The sequence below is a fragment of the Salmo trutta genome, chromosome 12 (genome assembly GCF_901001165.1).
Source record: "Salmo trutta chromosome 12, fSalTru1.1, whole genome shotgun sequence".
Classification (NCBI taxonomy): Eukaryota; Metazoa; Chordata; class Actinopteri; order Salmoniformes; family Salmonidae; genus Salmo; species Salmo trutta.
In genome coordinates this window covers 28,409,534-28,425,622 of record NC_042968.1, presented here as the reverse complement: position 1 = coordinate 28,425,622, position 16,089 = coordinate 28,409,534, and the positions used below count along the sequence as shown (strand labels likewise).

General features: G+C 45.7%; 1 protein-coding gene across 3 annotated transcripts in view; it reads right to left on the bottom strand.

Annotated features, from left to right (window-relative positions):
* LOC115203300 (alpha-ketoglutarate-dependent dioxygenase FTO) overlaps positions 1–16,089 on the bottom strand; it is a 172,915-nt gene that overhangs the window by 83,859 nt on the left and 72,967 nt on the right. The gene's annotated exons all lie outside the window — the stretch shown is intronic.

Genomic DNA, 16,089 nt, shown 5'->3' with positions numbered 1-16,089 from the left:
CACTGTGGGATTGATGACCCATTACGCAGGCAGCCTTTGTAAAAAGAAGTGAAAGTGAAGCGATATCTCTCTATCCTACATCTGTACTGAAGCCATCCATTCCTCTGTCAGGAGGCACCGTCGTTACAACTCTAATTAACAGTCATGATTTTGACCTAATAGAATTAATTCACTGGGTGAATTCTAGGATCTGCAGATTGACTTCTTGGAGGAGAAAAATATGTCCTTTTTCTGTTAATTGCAAGGATGGGAAGGTGGAATTCTTGGATGTGGATAGGCCTGTTTCTACACTCTGTCAAGGACTGCAGCAGTACCACATTTCAACAAAGGTAATTCCCACTAACATCCACATAAGGATAAGCCCTATCGTACACATATGAACATACTAAAGTGAATGTGTCTGCATTTACATACGTTGATGTGTTACAGTACCCCCCCCCCCCCCCACACACACACTCCCCCAACACACACTATGACAGTAGGTGAGGGGTAAAGATCTGGCCACCTGCCTGCTGTGTCCCAATGTCGCTAGCAGTAATGAACAGAGACAGCTTGGGGACCGCCCGCCTGCTTGTCTACATTACACACACACACACCCTATGTAGGGCCAAGCTGCTGCCGGGGGGGCCTGGGTGACGGGGCGGCAGAGATGTCCCATACAGTGACAGGCAGGTCCTACCTGTCTACCCATGTAACCCCCGCCTTCATACCCCCCCCCCCCCCCCCCCCCCCCACACACACACACATACATCCTCTCTCCCCCATCCTGACCCTGTGTAATTCCTCCAGCACCCATGTGCTGACAGGAGCAGCTGCAGCCGCTACAGCAGACAGATAAAATGTTCATAACTATCTCCTCCAACTTACATCTTCACCTTCAGGATCATTTACGACCCACCTGCCTGCCGTGGAGAGACAATATGCTTGCCATGGAATGAAGTGTTCCAGCGGTGTATGGAGGTTATAATTAACACTACAGGGTGGAGGGGGGTGGGTGGAGGGGGAGTACATGGTAGGTGTAAATGTTGGTGTATGTATGGGGGGGGTACCTCACATGTCACATCAGGCTATTCAACGATATGGTAAGACAAATGACATACTACCCTTACCCCCCTACCATCCTGTCACCTTAAACAGAACACTGTACAGAGAGAGAGAGACAAACACAGACAGACAGACAGACAGGGTTAGAGTTAAAGAGCGAGAGAGACAGAGAAAGAGAGAGAGAGAGAGAGAGAGAGAGACACACAGACAGACAGAAAGAGAGAAACAGAGAGACACACAGAGAGCGAGAGAAAGAGAGAGGGGGGGTTCCCCTGTCAGAGAGACAGAGGCTACTCTTAACCACGCTGTGAGCCTCCAGAAATCACTGTTATTAACCCTCCTATTACTAATAAAAACATCCCAGAAAGTAGCCAATTACAGATCCTGCCCCTTTGAAACAGGAAAGCCTTAGTTCAGAGACCTATTTCATTTACAGACAGGATAATAACCTGCTATAAGAGGCTGATTCCAAACGCTTCATTGGCTAACCTTCATGTACTGGACACTCTACTGGAAAGACATACTTGAATGTAGACAGGTGTTGCTGGTTCTGTGGTGAGGTAAAATACACACTCTCCTCCAGTCAATTCCTCCACTTGCCCATAATGCCGTGCTCTTGTTTGTCAGTTCACACTCCTGCCACACATCCTCCTCCCATCATGCTCTCTGGTTTGGTGTCTGACCAGAAATAATGCCCATGGTTTTCCTGAGGACCAGTAAAACAGGCCCCAGCCCTCCCTCCCTCCCTCCCTCCCTCCCTCCCTCCATGTGTTCACTTTGTCTTTCTTTCTCCAATCCCTAAATGCTGTTTCCATATTAAAAGCAACACTTAATGGCTTGACTGTCTCTGCAACAAGTGGCCCTAAATGTCTGTGGTGTTTTAATGACATTCTTCTCTCTCTCTCTCAACGCTGTGTTGCATCGCCAAGCTATTACTGTGAAAAACGTAATTACAAAACGACTGTTTCCATTAAGAGCTGGGAGCAATTTTACACAGCTGTGATTTTCTTCACCATTCAATTCAAGGGCAAATAGTGCATTTAGCAGAAGGGGTGGCAATGGCACATGAAGATCTACCCACTGAATCAGGCCCATTAGTACAACTTCCACATCTACCCTACAAAATGAGGCTGACCATGTATCTGATGATGTGATTAGGCTGTAGTATTCAGTGCCAGACCAGATATGTATGTGCAGGCATAGTAGGTGTAAACAGGTTTTGGGCTTGTCTTATCTGTATAGATGAATAAACAGTTCCTCTTCAAAGGAACATTCCAACCTGACTAAGACAGACGTGTTCTCATGTACTTTCCAACCACGCAGCCAACAGGAGGAGAGAGCTAAACGTGCTGTGGGGCGGAGTCTGACAACACAGGGGTCGTGTCATGCATAGCTGTATTATTGCTCAACGGGCGGGTGAATACATGGGAGAAATTTACAATCACAAATCACACCTCAACCACCCAGGCCACAGGCGCTCTGATAGCATTGCATGCATACTGTCAGACAGACCACACAGACGAGGTTTAGATAAAGACAGACAAATTACACAGCTTTTTGAGATAACCATCGCTTTCACATTAATTCGAGTCCCTGGATGATGATGATGATGATGATGAAAGACACAGATGATGTGTTCTTATTTGTTTTCTCCCTCAGAGGGGTAGAGGGTAAACATACCAACGGTACTGAGTGTGAGAGGTGGAGAGGGAGAGAGGGAGAGAGAGGTAGAGAGAGGTAGAGAGCGGTAGAGAGAGAGGTAGAGAGAAAGAGAGAGGTAGCGAGAGAGAGAGGTAGAGAGAGAGAGGTAGAGAGAGAGGTAGAGAGAGAGAGAGAGGTAGAGAGAGAGGTAGAGAGAGAGGTAGAGAGAGAGAGAGGTAGATAGAGAGGTAGAGAGAGAGAGATGTAGAGAGAGAGGTAGAGAGAGAGGCAGAGAGGTAGAGAGAGAGGGAGAGAGGTAGAAAGAGAGGTAGAGAGGTAGAGAGAGAGGGAGAGAGGTACAGAGAGAGGTAGAGAGGTAGAGAGAGGTAGAGAGGTAGATAGAGGTAGAGAGAGAAGGAGAGAGGTAGAGAGAGGGGTAGAGAGAGAGGTAGATAGAGAGGGAGATAGAGAGGGAGAGAGAGAGGTAGATAGAGAGGTAGATAGAGAGGTAGAGAGAGAGGGAGAGAGAGAGGTAGAGAGAGGTAGAGAGGTAGAGAGAGAGGTAGATAGAGAGGTAGAGAGAGAGGTAGAGAGAGAGGGAGAGAGGTAGATAGAGAGAGGTAGAGAGAGAGGTAGATAGAGAGGTAGAGAGAGAGGTAGAGAGAGAGGTAGAGAGGTAGATAGAGAGGGAGAGAGGTAGATAGAGAGGTAGAGAGGTAGATAGAGAGGTAGAACGAGAGGTAGAAAGAGAGGTAGAGAGAGAGGTAGAGAGAGAGGTAGAGAGAGAGGTAGATAGAGAGGTAGATAGAGAGGTAGAGAGAGAGAGGTAGAGAAAGAGAGGTAGAGAGAGGGAGAGGTAGAGAGAGAGAGAGGTAGAGAGAGAGAGGTAGATAGAGAGGTAGAGAGAGAGAGAGGTAGATAGAGAGGTAGAGAGAGAGGTAGAGAGAGAGAGAGGTAGAGAGAGAGAGGTAGATAGAGAGGTAGAGAGAGAGAGAGGTAGATAGAGAGGTAGAGAGAGAGGTAGAGAGAGAGAGGTAGAGAGAGAGGTAGAGAGAGAGGTAGAGAGAGAGGTAGAGAGAGAGAGAGGTTGATAGAGAGGTAGAGAGAGAGAGAGAGAGAGGTAGATAGAGAGGTAGAGAGAGAGGTAGAGAGAGAGGTAGAGAGAGAGAGAGGTAGAGAGAGAGGTAGAGAGAGGAAGCAGTAGATGATGGTTGATCCAGTCACAGGTGTTTGCCCGCCAGCACATAAAAGCGTAGCACCCTGAGGTAGAGAGACTCACAAAGGTGCAGCCAACAAACTTTTGGCGAGCAGCACGTACACCAAGGAAAACAGACACAGACAGACAGACAGACAGACAGACAGACAGACAGACAGACAGACAGACAGACAGACAGACAGACAGACAGACAGACAGACAGACAGACAGTAGCTATATTCTCCTGTTAAGGGGATAAGGAGCAACAGAGCGAAGAGGAAGATGTCTGAGAGATGTCTCTGATTAACCTGTCCCCTCCGATGACAACTACATCACAGAGCTCTGTTCAACAACCGCCCTCCCACCAACACGGCAGCCAGCCCGACCACCCGCCACCCCCTTCTTCCACCCGCCACACTAATTAAACAAATGAGAGCAAAGCTGTACACAAGTCATTAATGAACAGCTAACGAACGCCGATGAAGTTTGGTATCATATGACATGACATCTCCTCTCGCCCCTAATGGCCAACGAATCAGCCTATCACGTGGACTGTTGGTTCATGACCTCCCTTCAAGTGACATCCACCTCTCGCCCTGACTATGTACATCACCCTGTGATGATATGTGGCTCTGGTCATGAAGCTCTGGACTAGACAGAGGTGATGACAGGCACACGTTGTTGAGGATTACAATCATTACATTACAGAAGGCCGTCCCCATCACTTTGCTGTTGACTGGCGGAGTGTTGTAAACAGATGACTGCTGTTGACTGGCAGACTGCTGTTGACAGATGACTGCTGTTGACTGGCAGACTGCTGTAGACAGATGACTGCTGTTGACTGGCAGACTGCTGTAGACAGATGACTGCTGTTGACTGGCAGACTGCTGTAGACAGATGACTGCTGTTGACTGGCAGACTGCTGTTGACAGATGACTGCTGTTGACTGGCAGACTGCTGTAGACAGATGACTGCTGTTCACTGGCAGACTGCTGTAGACAGATGACGCATGTTGACTGGCAGACTGCTGTTGACAGATGACCCATGTTGACTGGCAGACTGCTGTAGACAGATGACTGCTGTTGACTGGCAGACTGCTGTTGACAGATGACCCATGTTGACTGGCAGACTGCTGTTGACAGATGACCCATGTTGACTGGCAGACTGCTGTAGACAGATGACTGCTGTTCACTGGCAGACTGCTGTTGACAGATGACCCATGTTGACTGGCAGACTGCTGTAGACAGATGACTGCTGTTCACTGGCAGACTGCTGTTGACAGATGACTGCTTGGCTACAGGTTTCTATGGAGGTCTATGGAGACTCCCCGTGGTTAGGGTTAGTGTCAACTCATTCCATGGAAGGACGAGTGTCTGAGGGTTTTCACTTCTCCCTTGTACTTGATTGAGGAATTAAGGTCACTAATTAGTAAGGAACTGCCCTCACCTGGTTGTCTAGCTCTTCATTGAAAGGAAAAGCCTGCAGACACTAGGCCCTGCATGGAATGAGCTTGACACCACTGGTCTATGGGAACTCCCCTTCTTGCTGCTATGGGTCTATGTGTTAAAAGGAGGTTGTTTTCTGGTAGTTAGTGGACCCTCCCACAGTATGGGGCCTCTCCCTCTGGGTCCTATAGCTCCTGTCACCAGGCCTGTCACTGGGTCACAGCCTGGACTGCAGCAGCCTGGGCTCTGTCCACTCTGTCCCTCTTCATTGTGGAACAAGAAGAGTACCATCTTTCAAATTCCCATCTGGGACAGGGGATCCCCATTGTTCCTCTCTCTGGGTCCCACCCCGGCGAGGGGGGACTCTGTCACTGAGGACACAAAGGACATGTCATCATGGTGGAGGACACAGGAGGGGGGTTAGGAGTAACATGAGAGGAGGGTCTCTCTCTCTCTCTGAGTGGCTCTACAGGGGTGCAACTGGTGGCTGACACAGTGGAGAACTCACCACAGCCTGAACACAACTCCAGCCTGGCCCCTGTGGCCCTACTGTGGTCTCTGCTGACCCCTGGGTTTGAAGACAGGCTGGGCCCATTGTCCGGGAGCGCTGTACCTAGGTGAGGGCAGGGGAGGGCAGGGGTAGACAGGGGCAGTAAACAAAGGTGGTGTGGAGGCTGGGAGAAGAGATGATGACCCCCAGGTCAGAGGACAGTGATGAACAGCTGAGTGATGAGTGCAGCTGTGGACTTGGAGACCTACATCTCTCTCTTCTCTCCATCTCTCTATCAATGAGACCTACATCTCTCCATCAACGAGACCTACATCTCTCCCTTATCAACGGGACCTAAATCTCTCTATCAACGGGACCTAAATCTCTCTATCAACGGGACCTAAATCTCTCTATCAACGGGACCTAAATCTCTCCATCTCTCTATCAATGAGACCTACATCTCTCCATCAACGAGACCTACATCTCTCCCTTCATCTCTCTATCAACGGGACCTAAATCTCTCTATCAACGGGACCTAAATCTCTATCTCCCACTGATCTGATGAGTATTGTGTGAGAGAGAATAAAGACCTCAACAATGCTGGTGAGAATAGCTAGATACATTAAACAGCTACATGAAAATGAACATAACAGATGTACTGCCGTACTAAAGACTGTGCCAAGTACAGACCTACAATAGATTCTTTTTCAAAGCAAAATGACTTACAAATATATGCAATTATTACATAACTAAATAGTGTGAGGAAAAATATAGTAGTGTATTTATTCATGGTAAACTAATTAGAAATGACAACGATGGTCATGTTGAACTGAAATAAGACATGTGGAGAAAAGCATTGTGTAGTCAGGAAGTGTAATGGTTTGAGGTCATGCAGTTTTCCATTGGAAGATGAACTTCCGAGCCCCTGGAATACAGCAGTCCCTTGATTTACGCAGTCGAAGCTGTCCAACTGCTTCCCAGGTCAAAGGTCATCGGCTTCTGCCCACTCTCCTACCGTTCTGTCCACACACACACACACACACACACAGCGCTCTGTGCATACCGACCGAGAGGACAGGGGCTTCCGTGTCAGCCAGAAACGCTCCTACTGAGTCATAAACACCTACTCTTACCCTCTCTCCTCCCCTCCTCCTCCCCCTCTACTCCTCTCCTCCCCTCCAGAGGAAAGCTGGGTCTGCACTCTGTTGATCTTACACTCCACACCCGCCCCACACTCCTTTTACACAGAGCCTGGTAAGAGAACAGAGGAGAGGAATGAAAGGGAGGTAGTAAAGAGAGCGAGACGCAGAATGAACAGAATGAAAGAAAAGAAGAGAAAAGCCACAGACAAGGGCCAGATGGGTACCTTCACAGTCCATTTATCAAGCCCAATGTGCCTCCCCCTCTCCTCTCCTCCACCTCCTCCTCCCTTCCCCTCCCCACCGCTCTCATGTCCTAAACCCCCATGTAATTCTGTAATCATTTTCATTATCATATAATGACCTTACAAAGCCTACAGCAGTTTGCACGGTCAGTACAAAATTCACAGCTGTTCCCTTCAGTGTTTGCTCGCCGGATGTGACAGTGCAGCCTTTTTATTGGTCCAGAGGCGTGACCTTTGGCTCTGATAGGTCGGCACGGGGTCACCTCACTCAGGAAGGTTTGAGGTGGCCGCAGGCACAGCACAGGTCACAACGCCTGTCAATAAGTTAGAACATACTACGGCAAGAAATATAAAGTCTTGATTCATGTCCACACGACAACTAACAACAACCTTCCAGGTCTCTGGCTCGAGGCTCTCCAGATCTAGTCAATGTCAACCTATACAGGGCTCCTGTATAGCAAAGCTTCCAGGGGTAATACGTTCTGGATGGTAAAGGATAAGTACCTAGTGTTTACCTTACCCTCATGATGTATTCTTTAACTGCCATGCTATGGAACAGCCCCCTCACTCACTCACAGACCCAATAATGGCTGTTTGGAGGGCCACTCACAGGCCCAATAATGGCTGTTTGGAGGGCCACACACAGACCCAATAATAGCTGTTTGGAGGGCCACTCACAGGATATTTATCTAAGGACATGGTAGACAGAATATATACAGTACCAGTCAAAAGTTTGGACACACTGACTGATTCAAGGGTTTTTCTTTATTTTTACTATTTTCTACATTGTAGAATAATAGTGAAGACATCAAAACAATGAAATAACACATACGGAATAATGTAGTAACCAAAAAAAGTGTTAAACAAATCAAAATCTATTTTATATTTTAGATACTTAAAAGTAGCCACCCTTTGCCTTGATGACAGCTTTGCACACTCTTGGCATTCTCTCAACCAGCTTCATGAGGTAGTCACCTGGAATGCATTTCAATTAACAGGTGTGCCTTGTTAAAAGTTAATTTGTGGAATTTCTTTCCTTCTTAATGCATCAGTTGTGTTGTGACAAGGTAAGGGTAATATACAGAAGATTGCCCTATTTGGTAAAAGACCAAGTCCATATTATGGCAAGAACAGCTCAAATAAGCAAAGAAAAGTCCATCATTACTTTAAGACATGAAGGTCAGTCAATCTGGAAAATTTCAAGAACTTTTAAAGTTTCTTCAAGTGTAGTCGCAAAAACCAAGTGCTGTGATGAAACTGTCTCTCATGAGGACCGCCACGGGAAAGGAAGACCCAGAGTTACCTCTGCTGCAGAGGATATGTTCATTAGAGTTACCAGCCTCAGAAATTGCAGCCCAAATAAATGCTTCACAGAGTTCAAGTAACAGACACATCTCAACATCAACTGTTCAGAGGAGACTGCATGAATCAGGCCTTCATGGTCAAATTGCTGCAAAGAAACCACTAATAAAGGATACCAATAATAAGAAGAGACTTGCTTGGGCCAAAAAACAAGACCGGTGGAAATCTGTCCTTTGGTCTGATGAGTCCAAATTTGCGGTTTTTGGTTGTAACCGCCGTGTCTTTGTGAGACGCAGAGTAGGTGAACGGATGATCTCTGCATGTGTGGTTCCCACCGTGAAGCATGGAGGAGGAGGTGTGATGGTGCTTTGCTGGTGACACTGTCAGTGATTTATTTAGAATTCAAGCACACTTAACTAGCATGGCTACCACAGCATTCTGCAGCGATTCACCATCCCATCTGGTTTGCGCTTAGTGGGACTATAATTTGTTTTTCAAACAGGACAATGACCCAAAACACACCTCCAGGCTGTGTAAGGGCTATTTGACCAAGAAGGAGAGTGATGGTGCTGCATCGGATGACCTGGCCTCCACAATCACCCGACCTCAACTCAATTGAGATGGTTTGGGATGAGTTGGACCGATGAAGGAAAAGCAGCCAACAAGTGCTCAGCATATGTGGGAACTCCTTCAAGACTGTTGGAAAAGCATTCCCCATGAAGCTGGTTGAGAGAATGCCAAGAGTGTGCAAAGTTGTCATCAAGGCAAAGGGTGGCTGCTTTGAAGAATCTCAAATAACATATTTTTGGTTACTGATTCCATTTGTGTTATTTCATAGTTTTGATGTCTTCACTATTATTTTACAATGTAGACAATAGTAAAAATAAAGAAAAACCCTTGAATGAGTCAGTGTGTCCAAAACGTTTGACTGGTACTGTATATCAAAGCTTTCTCAATATGTACCCACCAGAAACCAAGTTACAGGACAAAAAGCTCATAAGAATAAGAAAGGCCTCATAACTTCATTGTTGCAGTGGGGATGATTGAATGGATGGACCGCCCTCACAGTGCTGGGGGAGCGAAGACATTCCTCACCCTGAGTACCCATAAGTCACTGGTGAAGACCTGGTGGTCACGGGGAACATCTCTCTTTTCCTCTCCCTCTCTCTCTATAAAATGGTAAAAACGCCTGAGGGAATACTGGGCTGAGAGCTAGCAGGCACAGGTTAGCTGAGCGCTCTAGTGCTTTAACTGGTCGTGTTTAAGAAACAAAAGTCAGGCAAAAACTTCATCAATCAGCTTGCAGTGTTTATGTTTCTGTGCCTTTAGCTAGAGTAATCCATCATGTTGTTTTGTGTTTTGAAACCTTTAGCGAGCATTATTCTCTGAATGGTTTCCATGGAAACAAAAGAACAGCAGAATGCAGACAGTGGAGCCTGTTGAATACTGAGTCTACTGAAACCTAATAAAACATTAATATAAATAGAAAAAATAAAAACAGTCAAAAGAATCTACTGGTTCATTTTAAAAAGTATAATTTTGGCGCTTTTATGGAAATAAATGAATGTTTGAATCTGTCAGACTAAACTGAGCTGAACTTTGGTCTCTCTTTCTCTCTGTAATATCTCAACATTCATATAGTTTATCTTTGATTAGGAACAATGAAACTACTTCTGAACAGAATCCTGCAGAGACCCCAAAGTGTAGCTATCTTTCATCACAAAGTGTTTCTTTTCCCTTATCCCTCCATATGTCAAATCATTATCAGAATCATCTCTTAACATTACGCGAGGCCATGTGTTTGGTTTTGTCTAAACGTCGTCTGTTGACAGCCACTTCACAGATGACCCCCAGCCTGCTTTTTGGGGAGAGGCGTTATCTGTGTGCAGAGAGATAGGGAGCAGTCGGAGTTCAAACACATTACGGCTGTGTATGTGTGTGTTTATATGTCTGTGTGTGTGTGTGTGTATGTGTCTGTGTGTATGTCTATGTGTGTGTGTGTGTGTGGTGCTGTCCCCTCAATCTAATCACTCTATCCTGCTGATTAAATAAACTCCTGTCTGAACCGAAGACAGGGACCCTGCAATTCCTGTCCTGAGCCTTGTTATTGGTTTCCCCGTGATGTGTGAGGGCTGGGCTGTGTGTGCGTGTACGTGTACGTGTGCGTGTGCGCGACTGGGCTGGACAAGGAGGGTGGTACAGACATTTGTGGGTTGGTAGTGCGGGTGTTGTAGTAGTGTTGGGGGGTGGGTGTAGTGACTAGTGGGATGGTTTCTAGCTTTCAGCACCTGCGTTAGGAATGGAGTTCACAAGGCCAGCCATCCCTCCTTCCCTCCTCCAGAGGCTGAGAGGCCGGGCTAGGCATCAACGCAGGCCGACGAGGTGTGTGGAAACTGTCTGTTTACAGAATCATCTGGTCAGGGCGTAGCTCGGGTCAACAAGAGGGAAACATGAAAACAGAGGCGGGCCACAGGGTTATGGGGGTGATAGAGGGTATTGAGGGGAGACGGTGGGGGCTGTCTGTCCAGATATTCATCTGTAGTGTGTGGTCTGTGTGTGTTTGTCCCTGGTTGGTATTAATCTGTAGTGTGTGGTCTGTGTGTGTTTGTTCCTGGTTGGTATTAATCTGTAGTGTTTGTGTTTGTCCCTGGTTGGTATTAATCTGTAGTGTGTGGTCTGTGTGTGTTTATCCCTGGTTGGTATTCATCTGTAGTGTGTGGTCGTGTGTGTTTGTCCCTGGTTGGTATTAATCTGTAGTGTGTGGTCTGTGTGTGTTTGTCCCTGGTTGGTATTAATCTGTATTGTGTGGTCTGTGTGTGTTTGTCCCTGGTTGGTATTAATCTGTAGTGTGTGGTCTGTGTGTGTTTGTCCCTGGTTGGTATTAATCTGTAGTGTGTGGTCTGTGTGTGTTTGTCCCTGGTTGGTATTAATCTGTAGTGTGTGGTCTGTGTGTGTTTGTCCCTGGTTGGTATTAATCTGTAGTGTGTGGTCTGTGTGTGTTTGTCCCTGGTTGGTATTAATCTGTAGTGTGTGGTCTGTGTGTGTTTGTCCCTGGTTGGTATTAATCTGTAGTGTGTGGTCTGTGTGTGTTTGTCCCTGGTTGGTATTAATCTGTAGTGTGTGGTCTGTGTGTGTTTGTCCCTGGTTGGTATTAATCTGTAGTGTGTGGTCTGTGTGTGTTTATCCCTGGTTGGTATTAATCTGTAGTGTGTGGTCTGTGTGTGTTTATCCCTGGTTGGTATTAATCTGTAGTGTGTGGTCTGTGTGTGTTTGTCCCTGGTTGGTATTAATCTGTAGTGTGTGGTCTGTGTGTGTTTGTCCCTGGTTGGTATTAATCTGTAGTGTGTGGTCTGTGTGTGTTTGTCCCTGGTTGGTATTAATCTGTAGTGTGTAGTCTGTGTGTGTTTATCCCTGGTTGGTATTAATCTGTATTGTGTGGTCTGTGTGCGTTTGTCCCTGGTTGGTATTAATCTGTAGTGTGTGGTCTGTGTGTGTTTGTCCCTGGTTGGTATTAATCTGTAGTGTGTGGTCTGTGTGTGTTTATCCCTGGTTGGTATTAATCTGTAGTGTGTGGTCTGTGTGTGTTTGTCCCTGGTTGGTATTAATCTGTAGTGTGTGGTCTGTGTGTGTTTGTCCCTGGTTGGTATTAATCTGTAGTGTGTGGTCTGTGTGTGTTTGTCCCTGGTTGGTATTAATCTGTAGTGTGTGGTCTGTGTGTGTTCATTCACCTCCATGCTCTTTAGGCTCTTACCAGAGCCAGGGCCTGGGTCTCGTCTGCCCACAGGGTGTCCAGGCTGGGACACACAGGGACCCCCCCCCCCCCCCCCAGGAATGCACACACACACATCTTTGCCCACGCACAGGAACATACACACACTACACATTATACACACATATTATTACATATACATCCTTATAAACTGGGTGGTTTTTGAAAGCTGATTGGCTGACAGTCATGGTATGTCAGACCGTACACTATGTGTACGACAAAACCACCTCGGTGGTTTATGGTATATGGCCAATATACCACGGCTAAGGGGATGTATCCAGGCACTCCACGTTGAGTCGTGCTTTAGGACAGCCCTTAAATGTGGTATATTGGCCATATAACACACCCCCTCGGGCCTTATTGCTTAATTATACAGATGGTTTCTGGAGTAAACTTTGAACATTGATATACTCAGAGTACAGGAACATTAGTTACACAAGAGACATGAGGGGTGCCATAATGAAGCTTGGGAGGGGCTGAGTGCAGGGAACATGATCATTTCTGACAGTACTGATAAGGGGAGAAACCGTCGAAGGCTCATATCACTTAGTTCCCTGCTTAGCGAGAAGGATGCAATGTTTAGAGATAAGGAAGAGACTCCACTAAAGTGGGGTATGAATACCACCACGGGGGAAGCCATGTCTTTTGTCTGAATACAGTTGTGTCGACCCTTTGGGAAGAATTCAACTTGGTTAAGCTTCTCTAGTGTCCGTGAGTTATTTTCTCAGAAAATTAGACCCTAACAATACCATGGCATTGTTGTATACTTGTTTCTGATTGGCTTGAAGGGCATTCTAGAGCATGCATTATTTCCAACGTTGCCAACTTTGTGACTTTTCAGAGCCCTCCAGCGACTTTTATTGGTAAAATATTCTAGCTACTATCCACCCTGGCGTGTCGTGGCACACACCTTCCACATCGTGCATTATTTTCAATAGAACGCATAGCCCCTCGTTGATTATCCCGTACATAACATCCTCCCACACAAAACACATTATGTTTTGTGTGGGAGGGTGTTATGGGTGTATATGTGATAATATGTAGTGTGTGTGTGTGTCAAAGTTCAAATAGGGGGTGCTTATATTTGTCCTGTTTCACTGCAGGTACAAGCGGGTAACCTGTACGAGTGTGAGGTGTGAAATGGAAATGTACATCACAACTCCCCCTGAGACACCCTCGGAGAGTGTGTGCGTGTGTGTGTGTGTGTCTTTCTGAGAAAAAGGCACTGAAACAGTAGAGGGGGGGTATTACCACTACCAGAGTGGAGAGAGATGGAACAGCTAAAACAAACATATTATGTTTTGTGTGGGAGGGTGTTATGGGTGTATATGTAATAATATGTAGGGTGTTCACCCACTCTGGGCAGAGTGGGTGAAAACGCGCTTTGGTTATGAAATTTCACTTCCTTACGTTATAAAATACATCTTAACAAGACATATTATTATTAATGTTCTGAATCGTTCAGTGGGGTGTTTCTCTAAAAGCTACATTTGCATGACACGAGCCGGATTAAATGTAAAAGGCTTTGGAGAAAAAAAACTTGGTATTCGCTCAGTGCTCCGTTGACATTTCACAAAGATACGCTTGTTTTTGGGAGAAATCTTAAAGAGTACTGGAATTTCAAATGAATATGAAAAGTATATACTAAAATAAGAAAATACTACATGTCCTGTCTCAAAATGTATATCGATCTGACCTCTATACTGTTTACCGTCCTGTGGATTCAAGAAGAAAGTTCAATGGGAAAGAGAACCTGTCAAGTAGCCAGTAGCATTAATTCATGGACAGAGTTCAGTCTGGCAGACGCCATGCAATTTTCCTGATTTTTGACCACTTTTTTTCTCTGGCCTCCATTTATTTAGTCACACTAATTCTGTCCGTCCTACAAGGTTCTGATAGAGAGATGAGGTTTGGACCATTGATTTAGTCACACTAATTCTGTCCGTCCTACAAGGTTCTGATAGAGAGATGAGGTTTGGACCATTGATTTAGTCACACTAATTCTGTCCGTCCTACAAGGTTCTGATAGAGAGATGAGGTTTGGACCATTGATTTAGTCACACTAATTCTGTCCGTCCTACAAGGTTCTGATAGAGAGATGAGGTTTGGACCATTGATTTAGTCACACTAATTCTGTCCGTCCTACAAGGTTCTGATAGAGAGATGAGGTTTGGACCATTGATTTAGTCACACTAATTCTGTCCGTCCTACAAGGTTCTGACAGAGACATGAGGTTTGGACCATTGATTTAGTCACACTAATTCTGTCCGTCCTACAAGGTTCTGATAGAGAGATGAGGTTTGGACCATTGATTTAGTCACACTAATTCTGTCCGTCCTACAAGGTTCTGACAGAGACATGAGGTTTGGACCATTGATTTAGTCACACTAATTCTGTCCGTCCTACAAGGTTCTGACATAGAGATGAGGTTTGGACCATTGATTTAGTCACACTAATTCTGTCCGTCCTACAAGGTTCTGATAGAGAGATGAGGTTTGGACCATTGATTTAGTCACACTAATTCTGTCCGTCCTACAAGGTTCTGACAGAGAGATGAGGTTTGGACCATTGATTTAGTCACACTAATTCTGTCCGTCCTACAAGGTTCTGATAAAGAGATGAGGTTTGGACCATTGATTTAGTCACACTAATTCTGTCCATCCTACAAGGTTCTGATAGAGAAATGAGGTTTGGACCATTGATTTAGTCACACTAATTCTGTCCATCCTACAAGGTTCTGACAGAGACATGAGGTTTGGACCATTGATTTAGTCACACTAATTCTGTCCGTCCTACAAGGTTCTGATAAAGAGATGAGGTTTGGACCATTGATTTAGTCACACTAATTCTGTCCGTCCTACAAGGTTCTGATAGAGAGATGAGGTTTGGACCATTGGTTTAGTCACACTAATTCTGTCCATCCTACAAGGTTCTGATAGAGAGATGAGGTTTGGACCATTGATTTAGTCACACTAATTCTGTCCATCCTACAAGGTTCTGACAGAGACATGAGGTTTGGACCATTGGTTTAGTCACACTAATTCTGTCCGTCCTACAAGGTTCTGATAGAGACATGAGGTTTGGACCATTGATTTAGTCACACTAATTCTGTCCATCCTACAAGGTTCTGATAGAGACATGAGGTTTGGACCATTGGTTTAGTCACACTAATTCTGTCCATCCTACAAGGTTCTGATAGAGAGATGAGGTTTGGACCATTGGTTTAGTCACACTAATTCTGTCCATCCTACAAGGTTCTGATAGAGAGATGAGGTTTGGACCATTGATTTAGTCACACTAATTCTGTCCATCCTACAAGGTTCTGATAGAGAGATGAGGTTTGGACCATTGGTTTAGTCACACTAATTCTGTCCATCCTACAAGGTTCTGATAGAGAGATGAGGTTTGGACCATTGGTTTAGTCACACTAATTCTGTCCATCCTACAAGGTTCTGATAGAGAGATGAGGTTTGGACCATTGATTTTCCGTCATTATTTAACCCACTGGGAAAAATATGCGTTTTTGTGTGTGTGTGTGTGTTTGTGTTTGTGTGTGTGTGTGTGTGTGAGAGCACAGATGTGTGTGTGCATTCCTGTGTATGCATGCCTGCGTGTGTGGCTAAGTGTGTGTCTTCTGAGACAAGGGCACCAAAGCAATGGGGGGGGGGTTACCACTACCAGAGTGGCGAGAGATGGAACAGATAAAACAAACATATTATGTTTTGTGTGGGAGGGTGTTATGGGTGTATATGTAATAATATGTATGTATAATATGTATTGTGTGTGTGTGTGTGTGTGTGTGGGGGGGGGGGGGGGGGG